The 19,892-nt window shown below is 33.0% G+C and overlaps 1 protein-coding gene across 6 annotated transcripts in view; it reads right to left on the minus strand.

Annotated features, from left to right (window-relative positions):
- The window catches only part of ERBB4 (erb-b2 receptor tyrosine kinase 4), a 1,134,420-nt gene that overhangs the window by 591,224 nt on the left and 523,304 nt on the right, over positions 1-19,892 (minus strand). The gene's annotated exons all lie outside the window — the stretch shown is intronic.

Raw genomic sequence — 19,892 nt, forward strand, 5'->3', positions numbered from 1 at the left:
AAAATATTATTTCAAACACAAAATCTTTGAAAATGGTTTATTAGTTTTTTTTTACATTAAATATCTTTAACATATAGCTTTCATTTTAAATGTACCCTATAATATTGGATTCCTTTTAAAATGGAGGTTTCTGAATATTAATTTAAATATTTGTGTCTGCTATATTTAAAAAGCTATTGATTTATTTCAGTGAGCAACAATTTTTATGGCATTATTGTAAATTCTAGATATAGGTAGTGTTGCTGAAGGAAAAGGTCATGGCTTCACTTCATAGCAATAGGATGTACCCTGAAATTTTTTAATTCCTTCAACCACAATTCTTTCTTTTTATTGCTCATATGCCCCAAGATTACTATATCTTTCCTAAATATATTAGAATCCTATTATTTTCTGCCTTAGATTTGTATAGTTTCATAGGTATTTATGTTAACTTCCTGAGAACAATATTTATTTTTCATGGTCATTAATCAGTGTCACTTGTGCTAAGAAGCTATGCAAGGATTTCTGCCTAACAGCCAAGAAAACTGTATTTATTGGTAGGGAAATTCTTAGCTACAGATACTAAACAGCTATTAGTGCAGTTCTTAACAGCTCATTACCACAGGAAGATGTGATATGTACAGTGTAGCTTAAATGAGAACCACATTTAAAAAAATGGATTTTTTTTTTTAATCCTGCCCTGGCAGGTCTCAGCCCAGCAGAATGAACTCCAAAGTGAGGTCCAGAAGAAAAGCTATGACAAGATGAAGTATTTATTTATTTATTTTTTGGTTGTGAAAGAAATTTTATGAAGCCTTCAAACCAATATGTACAAATTGCTTCAACCAAGAATTATCAATATCTTAGGTGGCAAGAGATTCTCCAGATCCAGCCTCAGAAAGAAATGCACTTAAAAATTCCAATAACGAAGTAAATAAGAGAAAGTTTGCCTCATGTTTGCAGTGTGACCATTAAGTAATACATACTTGGTAGTATCTTGAAATTAGACAAATAATTTTGGCAAACATTTATAGATTAGTTTCTAAGATAATTCACAGATTTGGCTATTATTATATAGACACTAGTGAAACAAAATAAATCAAGAACAATGTTGTATCAAGATGGTGGACTGGGCACAGTGGTCTCCTCTGTCTCACTCCCATTTCCCATTGTATGAACAAAAAAAGTTGCTAAGCTAAATACATAAATCAAACATAAGAATGATATTGACAAAGCAAAAATATCAAAAGCTTCTAGAAACTAGAAAGCAGAGGGAATCAACTCTAGTAAGAGACCAAAGGATGCTGGAACCTTAAATGCATGCAGGAGAGAGCATAGATTCAAGGCTGCTGCAGTATGGACCATTTGATACATGGAAGAAAGGTTAGTTCAAGGTTTCTTCAGAGAGATTAACTATACTCTATTGAAGCCAGTTATAGATAGCCTCATTATCATTCTGTCCACAGACCTATATACCTATGATGTGCAGAGGACAACAGCTAAGCTTGTCCTGAGATAAGCTGGAACCCAATGGCAAATCATAACAGAAATAAATTCTAAAATAAAATGAACAGACATGTTAAATATTTGAGAAAAAGCAAACTCTATATAAGACAGACAACCTAATAACAGAACTGATAATAAGAGAAATATAGAAAATATCTTTTAATAAAGTTTGAAATAAACACAGTAAAGAGTTTGGGGAAGAGGCAAGAGAAAGTTACATTCTAAAAAGCAATACATTTTGTTAAGAAGAAAAAAATAGACATCTTAGAAATTAACAAAATATCGTTAAAAGGAAAATCTGTTGACAACTAAATGGCAATAAATAAATACATAAATAAATGATTGTAAATAGTGATCAGAAAGATTGAATTAAAACATTCCCCCATTACTCAATATGACAGGAGAAGGAAATAGAACAATATAAACAAAAGAGACACGGGGAACAAACTCTCATTACTAGCAGACCTCCAAAAAGAATCTGAAAAGGATGTTTTATTTGTGTCTGAAACTTATTGCAAAATTTACCTAGTGTGAAATGAAAGAAAAAATAAGCTACAAGTTTAACCAAATTAATTCATAGAACACTAACTAAAAGGGAAAAATTAAGGTCTTAAACATAACAACCATAAAAATAATAGCTATAGTGGTTACAGTGTATAGTGCATTGTTTTAAATAGTATAATACTTAATCCTATGTAATGATTACAGTATCATCATTTCACTCTTGCTTTTTTAAAGACGTAGAAATTGAAAACAAATCAAGTTAATTTGAGCAAAATCATAAGCAAAATGTGTAAATGAAATCTGAACAGAAGGAGACTAACTTTAGCCACTTTTAGCCACTATTGTACTGTTACTATTAAAGGAATGTGTTTATAATTGCTTGGACAATGCCAGAGTTCCCACTGTGGTGCAAAAGGATTGACGGTGTCTCTGCAGATGCAGGCACACAGATTCAATCTCTAGCCCCATACAGTGGATTAAGGAACTGGTGTTGCCACAGTTGTGGTGTAGGTTGCCACTCCAGCTCAGATTCAATCCCTGTCCCAGAGAACTCCATATGTGACAGGATAGCCAAAAAAGAAAAAAAAAAATCTCAGTGCCATATCAGATAAATGAGAAATATTATCAAAACCTGGAAAAGGTTTTGAATCCAAGTCCTAAATCTGGACAAAACAATACATGACAAGGATAACAAGAAAAGGACATTGTTAAACAATTCTTTGAGTTAATAAAGTGTATCTTTCAGAAAAAAAAAATATAAAATTTTGGAAAAAAGAAACAAAATTTTTATTATCAAAATGAGTACTAATAGAAATATTAGACTAAATCTAAAATTAGAGTCCTAAGTGGGGAAGGCAGCGGGACTAATGGAAAGGAAAATAAAATAGCTGTCTTTTCTTCTATATTCTTATATACTTTTTTACAATCAGTGTGAATTTTTTCAATCAGTGTGAATTGATAAAAATAATAATGAAATGATTTAACTAATTTAAAAATTGCTTATGGGAAAATGACATATCATTGAAACTAAAACAAAAACTGATATTCCATAAATATAACAGGCCTTGGAATAAATAAATCACTATATGTGAAAGACAATAAAATAGTTTTAATTGAGAAAAACTAAATATATATTCACCATAAAATTTAACTATTACTTTAATTCAGTTATTCTTTCAAGAAAAAATGCTGCTTTAAAAACAAGGAAAATTTATAAAGAGAGAAAATAAAGGGCTAGGGAGGGAATAAAATATTTTATAAAAATGTATTGAATGTATAAGAAAATCATAAAAATTATTTTTCTCATGTACACTAAACAGTCATTATTATTTTAAAAAATAATAATCATGATTGGCATGCCACCAGTGGCTAAGCCCTAAAACAAGCCTAGAAAATTTTTAATTAAAAAAAAATGTAAGTAATGGAATTCAAACTTAAAATATAAGCAGGACACAGAGCTGAAAATAGGTCCGAAGTGGACTGTAGAGGACTCTGAATAAAGATCACCCTAAATAAAATTGGGCTTTATCATCATGCTAGTCATGACATGTCAATGTAGAGATTTGAGGAGGAGAATGACATGGCTAATACAATAATTTTAGAAACAATGAATTTATGAGTTGCATATATTTTTGGGAAAAGAGAGATGATTTACAAACCAAAATTGGAATCCAGCAATAAAGCAGACTCATGAAAAGAGCATTAAGAACAAGATGAGAAGGAGGGGGGAAATATTCAAATATGTGATTCTTCTGAAGGTAAGCAATTGGATGTGGAGTAGAGGGATAGTGAAAAGGCAAGAGAAAATAAAGATATTGTCAAAAAATACAGTTATCATTTCTACATTGATTAGCTAGGAGAAGAGTAATCCCATAAAAAGAGAGAGATAAATTAGAAGCATTGATCAAAGAATTCCAAAACATGTTACAGAAAATATTCAAAGAATCCAACCAAACTTAAAGTGATCCAAAAACTCAATGATGAAAAATTCAAAGTACCACTGACATTGTATTATTTTCACCTTAAAATTCAATCCAAGCATTCACCTTTAATTACCATTATTCTGTGAAAACCAGTAATAACTAAGTATACATATTACTTCTATCAAAATGCTTAAATCTTAGCAGACAAACACTTAAATTCTTGGTTCATCGGTGAACAGTGATTGGTAAGTATTTTACTCTCCTCCTTTTTTTTTAATTTAGGCATAATTTGTGATGAATAAGAACATTAGAATTAATGAACCATAACGTTTAGCTGATTTACGATGCTTGATTTCTTATTCCTCTCACTTTGTTTCTAGGTTTATTATCCTATTAGAGAGTTAAAGGAATATGAAGACAAGGAAGAGGGAGGGATACTTTGCTACATCTAGGTCAATTTTTAACAAGTCAAGTCACTTTAGCATCAATGTAACTTAACCAGAAACATAGAAAGAGCAGTCATAAATTACAAAGATCAGTGATTTACTTTTACACACTCAAAGTACTGAATGTGAAAGACTGGAAGATTAATTTTTGTCTTGTACAGCCCAACCCAGAGAACTTTCACAATAGAGAAGGCAGATCCAATATACAGGGTTCAGAGCCAAAAAAGATTTGGATACTTATTCCAACTCCTCTACTCACTGGCCAGGTAACTCAGTAAGTTGTACACACTCTCTAAGCCTCTGTTGCCTCAATGTAGACGAAAAATCAAAGTCTCCATCCTATGGTCATTGTGAAAATTAAATGAGATAATCTGTGTAGATAGTGATGCGCTGTAGGTCTTCTATAAGTGCTTGCTAAGTTAACATATAATAACGGAATGACTATTAGGATTTTACCCCTAGTAAAATCCAGATATAAATGAACTATAGTGGTATTGCTATTACAGTAAATAAACTTTGGAAAATGGACACTATGTAAGAGAGACTTTTGTAGAGCTAAAAAGGGATACTAAGGAGAAACTATTCACATTCATATGAATGTGGAGAAAATATTCACACAATATTTTCTATACATTCGTATAAAGCAAATTTTTAATCTTTACCTTTCCGGCAATATTCTGGGTTATAAAATGGACTCCTTGTTCCTCAAACTGTGAGTTTACTTATAGAAATGCACTATCCATCACAAAATAAGATACCCATAAAATTCAAGAAAGAAATCTCATTTTTGCTTCTCCTGAAGTGCATAAATGCATTATCTTGAACCACACTACATATCCTGTGCATCCTGACTCCTACCAACATTTAAAGTTCTTTAAATCTTGAGCTATAAAATTCTCTCTCATCTCTAAATGATTCCTTATCCCTGCCAACTGGGTTTTCAAAAAGCCTGCCAACTCAGTTCTAGGGAATTATTTCCAAATCAGTCTTCTATATTTATTTATTTATTTTTAATTTAAAACTTCACTGATTTATCCCAAGACTTGGAGATTTCCACTATCACTTGATTAAAAAAGAAAAAAGAAAGCAGCATGAAACTTTGAGCTAATTTCCTAATGCCTGCCTTAGCAGACAAAATGAGCCATGAGGGAATACCTGTAGAAAGGCTTTTTTTTTTTTTTTTTAAATCACACTGCAAATAGATATTAATCAGTTAACATTTTTTTGACTGCTACTCTGCTACCTACCACATATGTATTAAAATTTGACTAGTATTCTAAGTCCATTCCCTTTTGAACACAACTAATATTCCATATTTTTTTTTTCCCTTCAGTTTGAATCATTTTAACCAAAAGTCATGGTTACATTTTTTAGCAATGTAGAAGTCTGAAACATCTTTTCACTAATTATCCTTTTTCCTACTTCTCATAGATTCTTAATGTGTCATTCGCATATTGCCTTGCTGTCGTTTTTCTAATATATTCCATCTCAAACTTGGCTATGTGATTGAATTAACTTTAATAGGTAAATTATCAACTACAGAGGAATCTATTGCTTTCAACTCCATACATAAACCACACCAGAATCAACATATACAATTCTTTAGTTAAGTATTTTAAAAATGAAACATATATACAAGGCATGACATCCTTTTGAACATCTGATTCAGACTCATGCTGGCTACCCTAAAGCAGAACTTGAAGCCTTGTAAGCCATGACTTCCAGAGGGTAGACCTGGAACATCTACAGTACCATCTTTTAGATCACATTAATGGAGAACTGGGTATTAAAACCATCCATTTCTACATGCAAATATATGTTTACTGTACACTACTGCAAAGTTCTAGGTGTGGGAAATAAAGACAGCATCTGTATGGTTAGGAACTTTAAACAGGAAATTAGATTATGATACAATGTCTGCAATGGCAAGTATGTATGGGGAATACGTAAGAGGTGCCTTGGAGAATCAAAAGAGACTTTCTAGAGGAGATGATAACCAAGCTGAGTACAAATTAGTCAGACAAGGAATTTGGGGAGGATGTCCCAAACCATGATAGCAACAGCTACATAAGCCTGGAGGTAAAAGATACTGTAGGAATAGAGTATGAAGTTCAGAAAAGCCCCTTATTAAATAGTAATCATACCTGATAAATTTAAGCAGTGAATCATATAAAGGTAGCTCTTAATATAAACATGAAAAAAGTTTTGCAGACTGTTGAGCTAAATTTTATTTTATATATTCTTGTTTGCCATATGCTAATTATAACCTAAAATTACATATTAAGATAGAAGTTTCCTCTCTCTTGAAAAAAAAAAAAAAAAAGTCAACCTATTTTAAGCCTGGCCAAACATTAAAACAATTCAAGTTTTAAAATGAATTATGAAAAATTACCACCTAAGCAATGATACCACAGAGAATAGTATTTGCATGTATTGTGTTAATATAGTGTTTGGAGGTATTTAGAAGATTGTAAATCAAAGAATCTTTCTAACTATTCTCTACCCTAAGAAATAGAGAATGGAACATATTGAAAATAAATACATTTAAAAAGTTTTGGTTCTATCACCTACTTAAACGTATAAAGCTATATAATGCTAAATTTAAAAATTTAATGTATCTCAAGTTTAACCTCAAAGTGCTAAAATATGAAATAATGTTCATGGATATAATTATTCTTTCCAGTTATAGTCTCCCCCAGCAGCACTGAGAGTTCCAAATTGTATGATTCCTATTATAAATGCATCTTTGGAAAACAATATAACCCTCCAAAAAATTATTAGGGAGATTTGTGATGTTCATACATTATTTTGAAAAATTTTATTTAACACTGCCAAAGGACATCAAGATTAGCCTAAAAATGAAAAGCAAAAAAATCCCAAAACTCTAAAAGACAGTCAAATAAATGCATTTATAGAGCAATGGTTCGCCCCTGGCATGTAGTTTGTGGATTGGAAAAATCAACATGCCAGATTTCACTTCATACTGGTTTATCCAATTTCTCCAGCTTGCCTGGCAAAGCAAAAAACTATTTTATGTCTTCAGTCTTATGTATCTTGCCAATTTGAAAGAGAAAAGAAGAATGCCATTACAAATGTATTCATTGAAGTAATGCTGTGTTTAGTCAGTTCTAATCCCTCCACATTTTAGCTTCACAGATATTGGGATACATACTAAAATTGATGACAAGGAAGCACGGCAGTTGAATGAGCACATTTTTTCTTTATTACCTAAAATAATAATTCAACTTAAAATGAAAGGTTTCAAATTTGCTAAAATATGGTTATACTACTCTAGCTGCTAATACTAATAATGTTAGTGGTAATAAGTAGTAAGCAGCTAACATCTATTGATTATTTTTAATGTACTAGACCCTGATTATATTATTTTCATTAAATAATGTAATCCTTAAAAACTCCAATGAAGAGAGAAGTTAATAAAAAGGTGGTCAAACTGGCAATAAATCTATATTTGATTATTCTGCTGGAATTGGTTCCCTTTTTCTGATTGCAAAAGAAAATTTATCTTTAAATTCAGTGAGGAAGATATTTGTACCATATACTCTTCTATCTTAAAATTATCCAAAGCATCAAAGTAATATTAATCTAAATGTCTTTAACTGTTATTATATTTTATTACAATATCATAAAATTACTATATACTTTCAGTTCTTATGAAAAATTGCCTTCTTAAGATGTGTAACTGAACATAATTACATCAAAGGAAATCACCCAATATCAATTTTTTATTCTCTTTTAATCAGTAGAGAGTAATCTACTACACTTGAAAAATATTTAGTTCTAGTCATCCCATGTATCTTGTTTCCAGAAATATCTTCTAATTTGCTAATTAATTTCTATTATTGGGTATAAATAGAAGCTTTGTTAAAAATCAGTATTCTTCAGTCATAATTTATACTTATATATAAGCCATAGGTACTATACAATAGTAAATAAATCAACTTTATCTCTACATCTGTGATAATTTGAAGTCATCCAGATAAAGATATCAATAAAGGACATAATTATTAAAAGTAGCCCTTTGACCAATTTTACAGTTACCTGACATTAAGAATAGTTAGATAGCACATCTGAGTTCTCTATATAATTTAAAGGTCATTATAAAACTAAGCCAAATGCCTTCCTTAATCAAGAAAATTGGCATTGTTCCTAAAACACAAAACATATCACAACATGGTTACAAGCAGTGGTACTGGCAAAGGATCTTATATCCATTGGATAGTAAGAAAATATTTGATGAATGAACAAATATATGAATGAATAAATGAATGACAAACATAAACATATTCATCTATATTATTTTGTAAAACTTAATATTTTTGTATTTGAAAGATATTTGAGTTATCTTATTGAACTGCATTTTTGAGACTGTATAAACAAGAATAGTATTAACTTTAACTACATTAACTTATTTTTAATCAGCACTGTTTTGTTCTAGCAGTCTCTAAAAAAGTTCTTTAAAAGTTATCATATATAAATTTGATATGCTAAAAGGAGCACCTTGCATTTAAGAGTTTCATTTCCTTTTGGATCCTCCATTACATAGACAAGATTTATTTATTCACTGAAGCAACCACTCATTGGCCAAATATGCTCTGATTTCCATTTTGGTAGTCTCTGAGGATATGAAGATGAATAAAATAATATTTTTTTTGAGGAGCTCATAGTAGGTTTGTTGAATGACTGACTGAATAAATGAATATGAAAACTTAGAAAGCCCTGCACCATTCAATAATAGTATTTACAAATACACAGAAGTGAAAAGTCAGTGACTACATTCATTTTAACAGTTCATAACACTGTATTCTCATCATAAAACCCCATATCTTAAAATGACTGACAAGTTCATAGGTTCTGCCAGCAAATTGGATTCATTTTAAAGGAGTATATTTAGTGCCATGTACAATATTAGATCTTTCATGGGAGTGAACATAAACTCAGAGTTGTCAATATTGTGAATAGGCTCATTTCCCAAGAGAAAATTAGGACTCTGACAGCATTCAAAGATCTGTATTTGTCCCTAGAATACATCTATTCAGTCATTCAGTCACAGTCACCTAAGTCAGCAGCTGTTCCCACTTACTCAGAGAATGAGACCAATACTTTTCATGACATTTGTCTTAGCTCTCAGAGACCTAGGCTCACATGTTTAGTTCTATACTGATCATAGATTTGGAAGATAGTTATCTATGAAATAAAAACAAACAAACAACAACAAAAACTAAAAAGTTTTCCTGAGTAGAAATTGTAGTTACATGCTTATTTAATAAAAATCATTGAAACATTTTTATTACAATTACTATAGAGTGTTGAATGGTGGATTACCCAAAGACATGTCCACTCAGAACAAGTGAATGTGACCTTATTTGGAAAGTATCTTTGGAGACATAATTAAATTAAGGATGTCAAGATGAGGTCACCCTGGATGATCTATGTAGGCTCTAAGTTCAAAGCCAAGTGTCTTTATAAGAGAAAATCAGAGAGACATTTGAAATATATAGAGGAAAAGCCATGTGAAGAGAGAGGCAGAGATTGGAGTTATGCAGCCATAAGCTAAGGGACATCTGAGGTACAGAATGCTGGAAGTCCCAAGAAAGAATTCTCCTCTAGAGGGAGCAGTGCCTTGATTTGGGTCTTCTAGGCCCCATAACTGTGAAAGAATAACCATCTATTGTTTTAAGCCACCAATTGTGGTACTTTGATACAAAGCTGCAGGAAATTAATACAGCTGCCAAATTAAAACCATTTTCAAAAGAGTTTATTCTCATTGATATAAGGGAGGTAAATGTTGATGCTAATAGTACAGTTTTACTTAAATGAGATTACTGGGTTATGTTTAGGGTTAGAATGAAACCTGAATATGTACCAATGGGTTGAACTCATCAATCTTCCCAATTTATGCTTCCCCCTTTATTTTCTGTCCCTGTGAGTGGTTTCATCATGTAAATAATAGCCCAAAACTGAAATTTGGGAATTTTACTGAGATACTTTCTTACCTCCATTTCTTTGACATCCTGTTGTTCCTAAAAACCATAATCCTTCTAACTCTACTCTCACTAGACTTCTTCAGACATATAACATCTTTTGTGTCTACTGAATATTCCCCTCCTTCCTCTGGTCACAACCACATTATAATCTATCTGTCCTCAGAGATAAAAATAATCATTCTATTGCATCCAAATGCTCCCTTTTTTAAAATCCTTACTAAATGTTCCTTGCATACAGGATAAATTTTACCTGTCCTGGGATGTTTTTCAAGATGCAGTCCCTATGTATCTCTCTGGCCTCTTTTTTTGACCAAGCCGGCACAGAATTGACCTGGGTAGGCTTAAATGCTTCCTCATGGGCTCATGGAACATCCTGAGGCTTTTCTGTTACAGCATTTATTATAGACTCCCCTACTAGACTCAGTACTCCTGAGGACAGGGATTAGGTATTATTTACCTTTTTATCCTTAGCAACTAGTACTACAGTAGGAATCTCAAATCTAATAGAAATTACATTGGTCTGAGAGTACTCAGTAGGTGTGTCCATATGTAGGAAAAGAAAGGTATTTATATTCATTGCTATTATTTTAACTTTCCAAGAGAAGATCGTGTATCTTTGAGAATGGCTAAGGAATACAGTGATGATTAGCCCAGGTGCGGGCATTTAGAACTGGAAAAGAGCTCAATGAACAAAGTAGAAAGATGTATTATAATGTTAAGGTCTGGGCAAGTAGATTCTGAGTTGTAATTTTAGGGCCTGGGTAAAGGTACTGGGGGATTGAATAGCACCCCCTTCCAAATTCATGCCCACAGGAACTCGTGAATATGACATTTGGTAATAGAATTTTTACAGATGTAATAAAGTTAAGATGGGGTCTCACTGGACTAGAATGGACCCAATATCCATATGACTGGCATCCATCCTTATAAGAAGAGGGAAATTTTGGACACAGAAAAACAGCTGTACAGGGAGGAAGACTATGTCAAGATGGAGGCAGAGTTTGGGGTGATTCCTACAACCACTAGAAACCAAAAGAGTTAAGGATTCTCCCTAGGGCCTTTGAAGGGACTCTGGCCTGCCAACAACAGGATTTCAGACTTCTGGCCTCCAGAACCATAAGACAATAAATTTATGTTGTTTTAAGCCACTCAGTTTGTGGTATGATCTAACAGTGACCCTAGGAAATGTATACAGTAACTAAGAAAATAAATACTGAGTGTGGGGGATAGTATTTTCCTTAATTCTATGTAAAACACAATTTGGACTTAATGCCCTTTACCCTCAGAATTTGTATCTTTGGGAACACTGGGGAGAAAAAAAAAGAAAAAAAAAAATCTCTTTTGACCCAGACTCAGCATTGTCACCATGAACACCAGCCAAAATAGCAAGTGTGAGATGCCATTTGTAAGAGGCTTTAAGAACAGCCAACATTAACAAGGCAAGGTCAGAGGGGAAGATTATAGAATAATGTTAACATACATAGCCTACGTGACACATCTCTGGAGTCTCCTAAAAGTAAGTAGATAAGATTTTTGAGGAGAGTGATATGTCTCAATTAAGCAGATCATGGTAAGAACCAAGAGTTCATCTTTGGAAACAGCACTATATTAATATTCTTAGTCTAGTGAAAGTCAAGTTTGGTACATTCCTGTCATTCAATAAATGTTTGTTTTATTATTTCTTTCATCATTCTCATGATGACAGATAACAAGAAATAGTTTCCAATGCAAAAGGATGAAATTGTTTTTAAAGGAAAATTCTCATTTTATGATACATATGCTATTGATTAATTCAACAAATATTTTATGAAAACCTACTGCATGCTACATGTTGGAGGAAGGGGAAGGGATGAAATACGAACAGAAAGAAAATGTGTTCTTTTGCCAGATGGTTCACTGTCTAGTTGGTAAAAGAGACATGAAAGAAAATAATATTAATCATATTTGATTAAAAAAATATACACTACTCTGGAAACAAAATAATCTGTAACTCTTGATGAAAACTTCTCAGAGGTGACATGTGAATTGCTTTCTGAAAATTTAGTATGTAGACATTTTCTATGACAAGAGAATTATAGAATTTTCCATGACCTAGAAATATGAGAAACCATAGCATATTACATTATTTTGGTGGTATTAAGGTTTATGATTCATGAAAGAGAGATGCAGAATGTCTAAATATGCGAAATATCTATGTCATCCTTGGATTTCTGCTTTTCTTTCTTATTTTTTTAAGCCTTCACATGCAGCAAATTGAAGTTCCTGGGCCAGTGGTCAAATCAGAGCTTTATAGCAACGCCAGATCTGAGCTGCATCTTCGATCTACACCACAGTTTGCAAAAACGCTGGATCCTTAACCCACTGAATGAGTCCAGGGATCAAACTCACATCCTCACAGACACTTTGTTGGGTTCTTAACCCACTGAGCCACAATGAGAAGCCCCAGATTTCTACTTTCTTAAGTCATTTCAATAGAAGTATGTGCAAGAGGCTGGATTAAAGGCAGAGAGTAATTTAAAAGACCATTTTGTCAAGGCAAAAATATTGAAGACTTTAAGTAAGATTATTTGCACCTTACTCATAAATGAAATATTTTCATCATTCCAAATTTCCCTATAATGAATAATTATATGTATTAATAAATCTATAGTTTTCTTACCTACTTTCCCCTCTAAATTCTAAGTGAAAACATGAGGCAAATTTAGTTTAAACTTATGGATGTGAGAACTAATGTGTTATATCAGAACCTATTTCATAAAAGTGAATAGAAAAGCTTCAAGAGCTTACTCATTCATATTTGCATTTCTCAAAACAGTATAAATTTCTTCGAAAACCTAGGTAGGCAAATGTATACAACAAAAGATTGAGGGCCTAGAAGTGGTCATATCAATGGAGGTAAGACATTTAGGCCAAGGGCCTAGCTCTAGGAATGTGGACAGAGAAATTGGTCTAGACAATAGAAAGAAAGAAGCCTGATCCTGAGGATAAGAACTGCTGAATCTAAAGTTCCTAATATATTTCTCTCCAAGGAGATGAATTAGTCTCTACGTAGCTTTGGCCAATTTTGAAAGGGACGGTTGTTATGAATAAAATGAGTATTAAAAAATTGGAACAATCAGGGACGCTTCATGGAGGAGGCATTATTTCACCTAGGTTTTCAATAGGCTCATTATTCCCAATTTGCAGAAAGAAATTCAAAATAGCAAGGGAACTTATTAATATTGGGTCATCAAATAACATAATTCAATCCTGAGATGTGATTCTCCCTATAAACAGATTGGCAAATTCTTTACTGAAGATTCACCAGGAAAAAAAAAAAAAAATGATCCAATTCCAATTCTTAGTTAATGATAATATTACAATAGATAGAATCCATGACTCTAATTCTGAAGCTTTTTTAACTCTACTAGATCAAGACAAATGTAGATGTTTTATTTTTAAGAACATATTTATGTATATATAATAATTATTTTTGAATAGCAAATGTGATTTTGCTTTCATGAGAGATGAAGCAGAAATGGTGATGGAAGGCTAAGAAATCTTTTCAAAAACAAATGCTTTTGGTAATAGCAAAGGGCATTTAGAAACTGAATAAATAAACTTGCTTTTATATAAAACATTATTCTCTTTGAGGTTTTCATCCATGTAAAAGCTCCTTTTGTGAAACTAGGTTTTCATCATCTCCCACAAGCAAACTATAATGCCAAGGAAACATTTAAAACCATCAAAATGGTCCCTTACATAAAACACTGAATATGCACCCAACGATTCCTGCTACACTGATTTTAACGAGCTTGGGTTTTCATGTAACACATCATAAAACTATTATTATAGTGGCACCCACTAGTGCTACTTGAGTTTTAAGTACAAATCCATTGCACACTTTACTCTTACCTGCTTGGAATGCAGTTGAAAACAACTTGCTTTAAAATAAAAGTATTCATGTAAATACCCATCTTCAAATAGAAATCAGTTATGTAAAAATGACTTAAAGCGAAATGGACAATTAAATCAGTATTCCTCAAGATGTAATGCAGAGATCTGCATATAGAGGTCACACACAAAAAAATAAGATGATGGATATGTTATACTATTGTAAACAGAGGGTCGATAATCTATATTTAGATATATCTTTAGCATTTATACTGATTAAATCAGGGCATTGTTTTTTGAAAAGTATTTGGTCTCATTGAATAAGAAGCCTTGAACCAGAAACTTTCTCCACATCTATTCTCACACTTCAAAGAATCTAAAAAGTATGAATATCATAGTGTGTGCAGTTCAGAACAATTCAAAGTTGACAGATATTACCTGAGGGAAATGTAATGCCCGGCTCCAGGATCATAGAAAACACATCCTATCTTTATGTTTTATTTTTTTTCTGATTAAAATTAATCTATAATTGTAAAAATTATAAATGAAGAAAACAGATATGAAGATACACATTTTTCCCAATAATAAATAATGAAAATTATCTATTTTATCTCTCAAACTCAGGCACAAATTATATCGGCCCTTTTTCTTTTTATTCCTTTGCACATTCTATTTTAGTGAAAATATCCTCCCTCTCTTCTTCATCTGATAAAGTTACTCTTATCTACTTAAACTTCCAGACAATATTCAAAACTCCTTTTTAAACACTAGGGTACACCCCTTGTGACTTTTTAAATACTTTTTGACATATTTGTACTATGTGTTACCAATACAAATTCAATTATATATTCTCTGTTAATTACAGTATTATCTAACATATAAAAATGTTATAATTTATTGAATACTTACAGACACAATGCAAATTATATATATATACTTATATATTTAACTAAATGAATACCCACCATATATATAATTTCATTTAATCAGATTTTGAAAGTTAAGTAATTTACTTAAAGCCACACATCTCACAAGTATTTATTTCTGTATTTTCTACCTTCAAGAAATTGTGGACTTCCAGAAGTCAGAAAATGTGTCTTAATCTTTTTAATCCCTGGTAGGTTCTCAATAGATATCAGTTAAATAAAATATTTTCTATAAGTGGATAATGAGAACTATATCATTAAGAAAAATCAAGTTTAGGGTATTTCTTCTTGTTTTTTAGATTTCAAATAGATGATCTTTTAAAATTCCTCATACAAATAACCACATATTTTTTTCCTTTGTTTAGATAACATGCATAATTAAATGCTATATGGGATGATAGTTTGATCATTTTCCAATCATTTCAGTAGCTTATAAAATGTCCTTAGTATATTAGGGACCCAAGGGCATATATGATCCTTAATATTTCTTGATTAATCTAAAAGCACAGTTATCCATTTTCAAAACTAATCATTCATTTCTTATAATATGTGACAAATGTGATTTTTTTTTTTAGGCTGCACCTATGGCATATGGAGGTTCCCAGGCTAGGGGCTGAATTAAATTTGTAGCCGCTGGCCTAGGCACAGCCACAGCAACGTGGGACCCGAGCCGTATCTGAGAACTACACCATAGCTCAAGGCAACACTGAATCCTTAATCCCCTGAGCAAGGCCAGGGATTGAACCTGCGTCCTCATGGTTACTAGCCAGATTTGTTTCTGCTGAGCCACAACAGGAACTCCCACAAATGTAATATTGTTAAAGGAAACTTCTTGTCTGCTCAATAACAATGACTAATGATTTTTACAAACCAATTGATATGAGTCTTATACAGTTTGAATATTCAATAGGTATTATTTCATTTAATTGTTAAAAAAACCCTCCAATAGGTACTGTTATTGTCATATTTGACTAATTAAGAAACTAAGGCACAGAAAAGATAAATAATTTATCCAAGGACACACAACTAGTAAGTGGCAAACCGAAGATCAGATCATAAGCTGTCCAGCTCTTGAGTCCATTCCACTACCATTGTCCTCTACTGGTTCTCACAGCCACCTCTCACACTGCCTCCTTTGAACATGGAGACACAGTGCTTTTGCTTCACTAAATATATCCCATACTCTACAGCTATCCATCTTGCTTTGAAATACATAGTCAATAGTAAACAACTCTAGAGTAATGACAGTAAAAACAAAAAAAAGCAAATGGGACCTACTCAAACTTTAAAGTTTCTGCGCAGCAAAGGAAACCCTAAACAAAACAAAAAGAAAACCCACAGAATGGGAGAAGATCTTTGAAAATGATCAACTGACAAGGGATTAACCTCCAAAATTTATAAACACCTTCTGCAGCTCAATACCAAAAAAAAAAAAAAAACCATCAAAAATGGGCAGAAGATCTAAACAGACAATTCTCCAAAGAAGATATACGGATGGCCAAAAAAACACATGAAAAGATGTTCAACATCACTCTGCATCAACAGAGAAATGCAAATCAAAACCACTATGAGGGACCAACTTACACCAGCCAGAATGGCCATCATCAAAAAGTCTACAAATAATAAGTGCTGGAGAGGGTGTGGAGAAAAAGGAACACTAGTACACTGTTGGTGGGATTGTAAATTGGTGCAACCACTGTGGAAAACAGTATGGAGATTCCTCAGAAAACTAAACATAGAACTACCATTTGATCCAGCAATCCCACTCCTGGGCATCTATCCAGAGAAAACCATGACTCACAAAGACACATACACTCCGATGTTCACTGCAGCACTATTTTCATGGAAACAACCTCAATGTCCACCGACAGAGGAGTGGATCAAGAAGACATGGTACATATATACACAATGGAATATTACTCAGCCATTAAAAGGAACGAAATATGGGCATTTTAAGCAACATGGATGGAGCTAGAAATTATCATGCTAAGTGAAGTCAGCCATACAATGAGACACCAACATCAAATGCTTTGACTGACATGTGGAATCTGAAAAAAGGACAGAATGAACTTCTTTGCAGAGCAGATACTGACTCAAAGGCTTTGAAAAACCTATGGTCCTCAAAGGAGACAGTTTGGGGGGTGGGGAGATGTGCTTGGGTTGTGGGATGGAAATCCTATAAAATTGGATTGTGATGATCATTGTACAACTACAAATGTAATACATTCATTGAGTAATAGAAAAAATAGTAAACAACTCTTAAATACATGATCAACATGGAAATTAATTCTTAAACACGTTAACTGACTTTGAATAAATAAGTGACCATGATACTTTATTTGGCACCCTTTACTGACACATAGCTTGTACCTTATAACTTGTTCTCCCCTTTATATATTTTTCTTCCTCTTCCAATCTACTGCTATGAGAGGTATTTTTCTAAAATGCAAATCTGTTTCTTGTCTTCTGTCTCCAATGATTGCCCACTGCCCTTGGGATAGAGTCTGAACCCATACCAGGGATTTCAAGGCAAACAAGGAAGGTCTTACCAAATCAGATGAATGATCCATACAAATCTTCCACTCACAACCTTGTGCCTGGGGCCCCTTTCCCTGAATTTCCCTTAGCTCCATTCCTTTCCTAGAGTATGTACTCAAGATACTCTTCATCTATCATTTGACACATGCTAGTAATACTCTTCAAATTTCTCTATAATTATTTGTGTCTGTCTTTCCTACATAATTTGAAGCCTTCTGAATATCTCTCAATGCAACAACTCAAATGAGGGTGGTGCCCATAACCATCAATCTTAAACTCATTCCTATTCTCTCCCTATCTTCACTCCAGTGTTTAGGATTTCCAACAGGAGGATGATCCCTCTCCCCTTCAGATAACCTTTGAAGTACCATTACCTTAGGCTCTTTGACCTTGGCTTCCCAGGCCTTGAGGAGTTCTGGAATGTAAAGGGATTATCTGTGAGATAATCCTTCTGAATTCCACACATTCAATGACAACACAACCCATTTTTTAGCAGTCAACTGCCTCTCTCTCTCTTTTTTTTTTTTTTTTTTACCAAAATAGAGCATTTCTTATATAAAGAGGAATATCTGTATTTATATTTTTAAGACCCTATCACCTACAACCTCTAGTTATTCATCAAAGAATAAATAAATAAACTTTAAAAATGCATCACTACCAGATACAGGGCTGTCAATGTCCATGGCTCCTAAAAAGATCTTCTCTTTCAACAATGGCTTGATATTTATTTAAACTTTCCTTTTTTTTTCAATTTGTATGCCCCCTACTTGTTTTTCATCAAGTTCACATCAGGGGAACCTTTGGATAATCAGATAGAAACAGGTTCAGCAGAGGAAAAGTTCAATAACTAGTGGGAAATAGACCAAATCCACAATAACCAATAAAAAGCTGACTCAAAGCAAAGTAAATCAACTATCAAAAATTTTAGAAGAATCAAATGGAAAGAATTAAGAGATAATCACTATTAATTATAGAGAAAGAAGTTCACATTATAAACAGATCTAACTATTCTGAAACATATGCACATGTACTGCTTTTATTTTAAATTTATGAAGAATAATCGAACAGCATATCCCATTAGTTAAAGAAAAACTAGTATCAGTTAACATGGTTCACTTTTTGTTCACTAAACCAGCTTTTGTTCATTAATATTTGTTCATGGTTCAATTTTTGTTAATTTTTGTTCATCAATTTTGTTCATACCCCATTAGCTAAAGAAAAACCAGTATCAAATATGAGATAATATGGTTTACTTTTTGTTCACTAAAGACTATACATGTATAGTCTTTTTAGAGCCACACCAGTGGCATATGGAGGTTCCCAGGCTAGGGGTTGAATCGGAGTCACAGTTGCTAGACTATGCCACAGCTACAGCAAGACTGGATCCTAGTTGCATCTGTCAGCTACACCACAGCTTAGGGCAACATGGGACCAATAACTCACTGAGTGCAGGTTCAGGGATTGAACCTGCATCCTTATGGATAGTAGTCAGAATGGTACCACTGAGCCATGACAGCAACTTCAGATTTAACATTATTTAGGTACAATAGGTGTTTTATTTCAAGCCTGAAGATAGGGTAGACTGTCTTTCATACGCATGATGAAAGACTTCTAGAAAAACAGGGCCTGTGATTTATATTTTCAGCCAATAAGATTTTTGTACAGTAGTGTAACACATATTATTTACAAAGAAATAGGATTTGCCTCATTTTTCATAGAAAATTTGTTTTATTGTATTTTATTCCAGGGTTCTCAATCTTTTCCATTCTAGCAACTTTGGTGGCTAATGGAGGGATGCCGGTTATAGTGGATGATGTTTGCTTGTGTGGCTCAAAGAAGCTTACAAAAAAATGGATAGTTTGGTGTTTTATAAATATTTTTATACCTTTTCCACTATGCTTCATTTAACTTATTTATTTATTTATTTGTCTTTTTGCCTAGAAAAGGGCCATTCCCACAGCATAGTGAGATCGAATCTGAGCTGTAGCTGCCAGCCTACGCCAGAGCCACTGCAACGCGGGATCCAAGCCGCATCTGCAACCTACACCACAGCTCACGGCAATGCCGGATCCGTTACCCACTGAGCAAGGCCAGGGATCAAACCCGCAACCTCATGGTTCCTAGTCGGATTTGTTAACCACTGTGCCATGACGGGAACTCCGGATATTACTTTTATTGATGATTACTTATTGG

The sequence above is a fragment of the Sus scrofa genome, chromosome 15, assembly GCF_054392235.1.
Source record: "Sus scrofa isolate SSC_HxYL_T2T_F1_AM1 chromosome 15, Sscrofa_HxYL_maternal_Yorkshire_Landrace_v2.0, whole genome shotgun sequence".
NCBI classification, from domain to species: Eukaryota; Metazoa; Chordata; class Mammalia; order Artiodactyla; family Suidae; genus Sus; species Sus scrofa.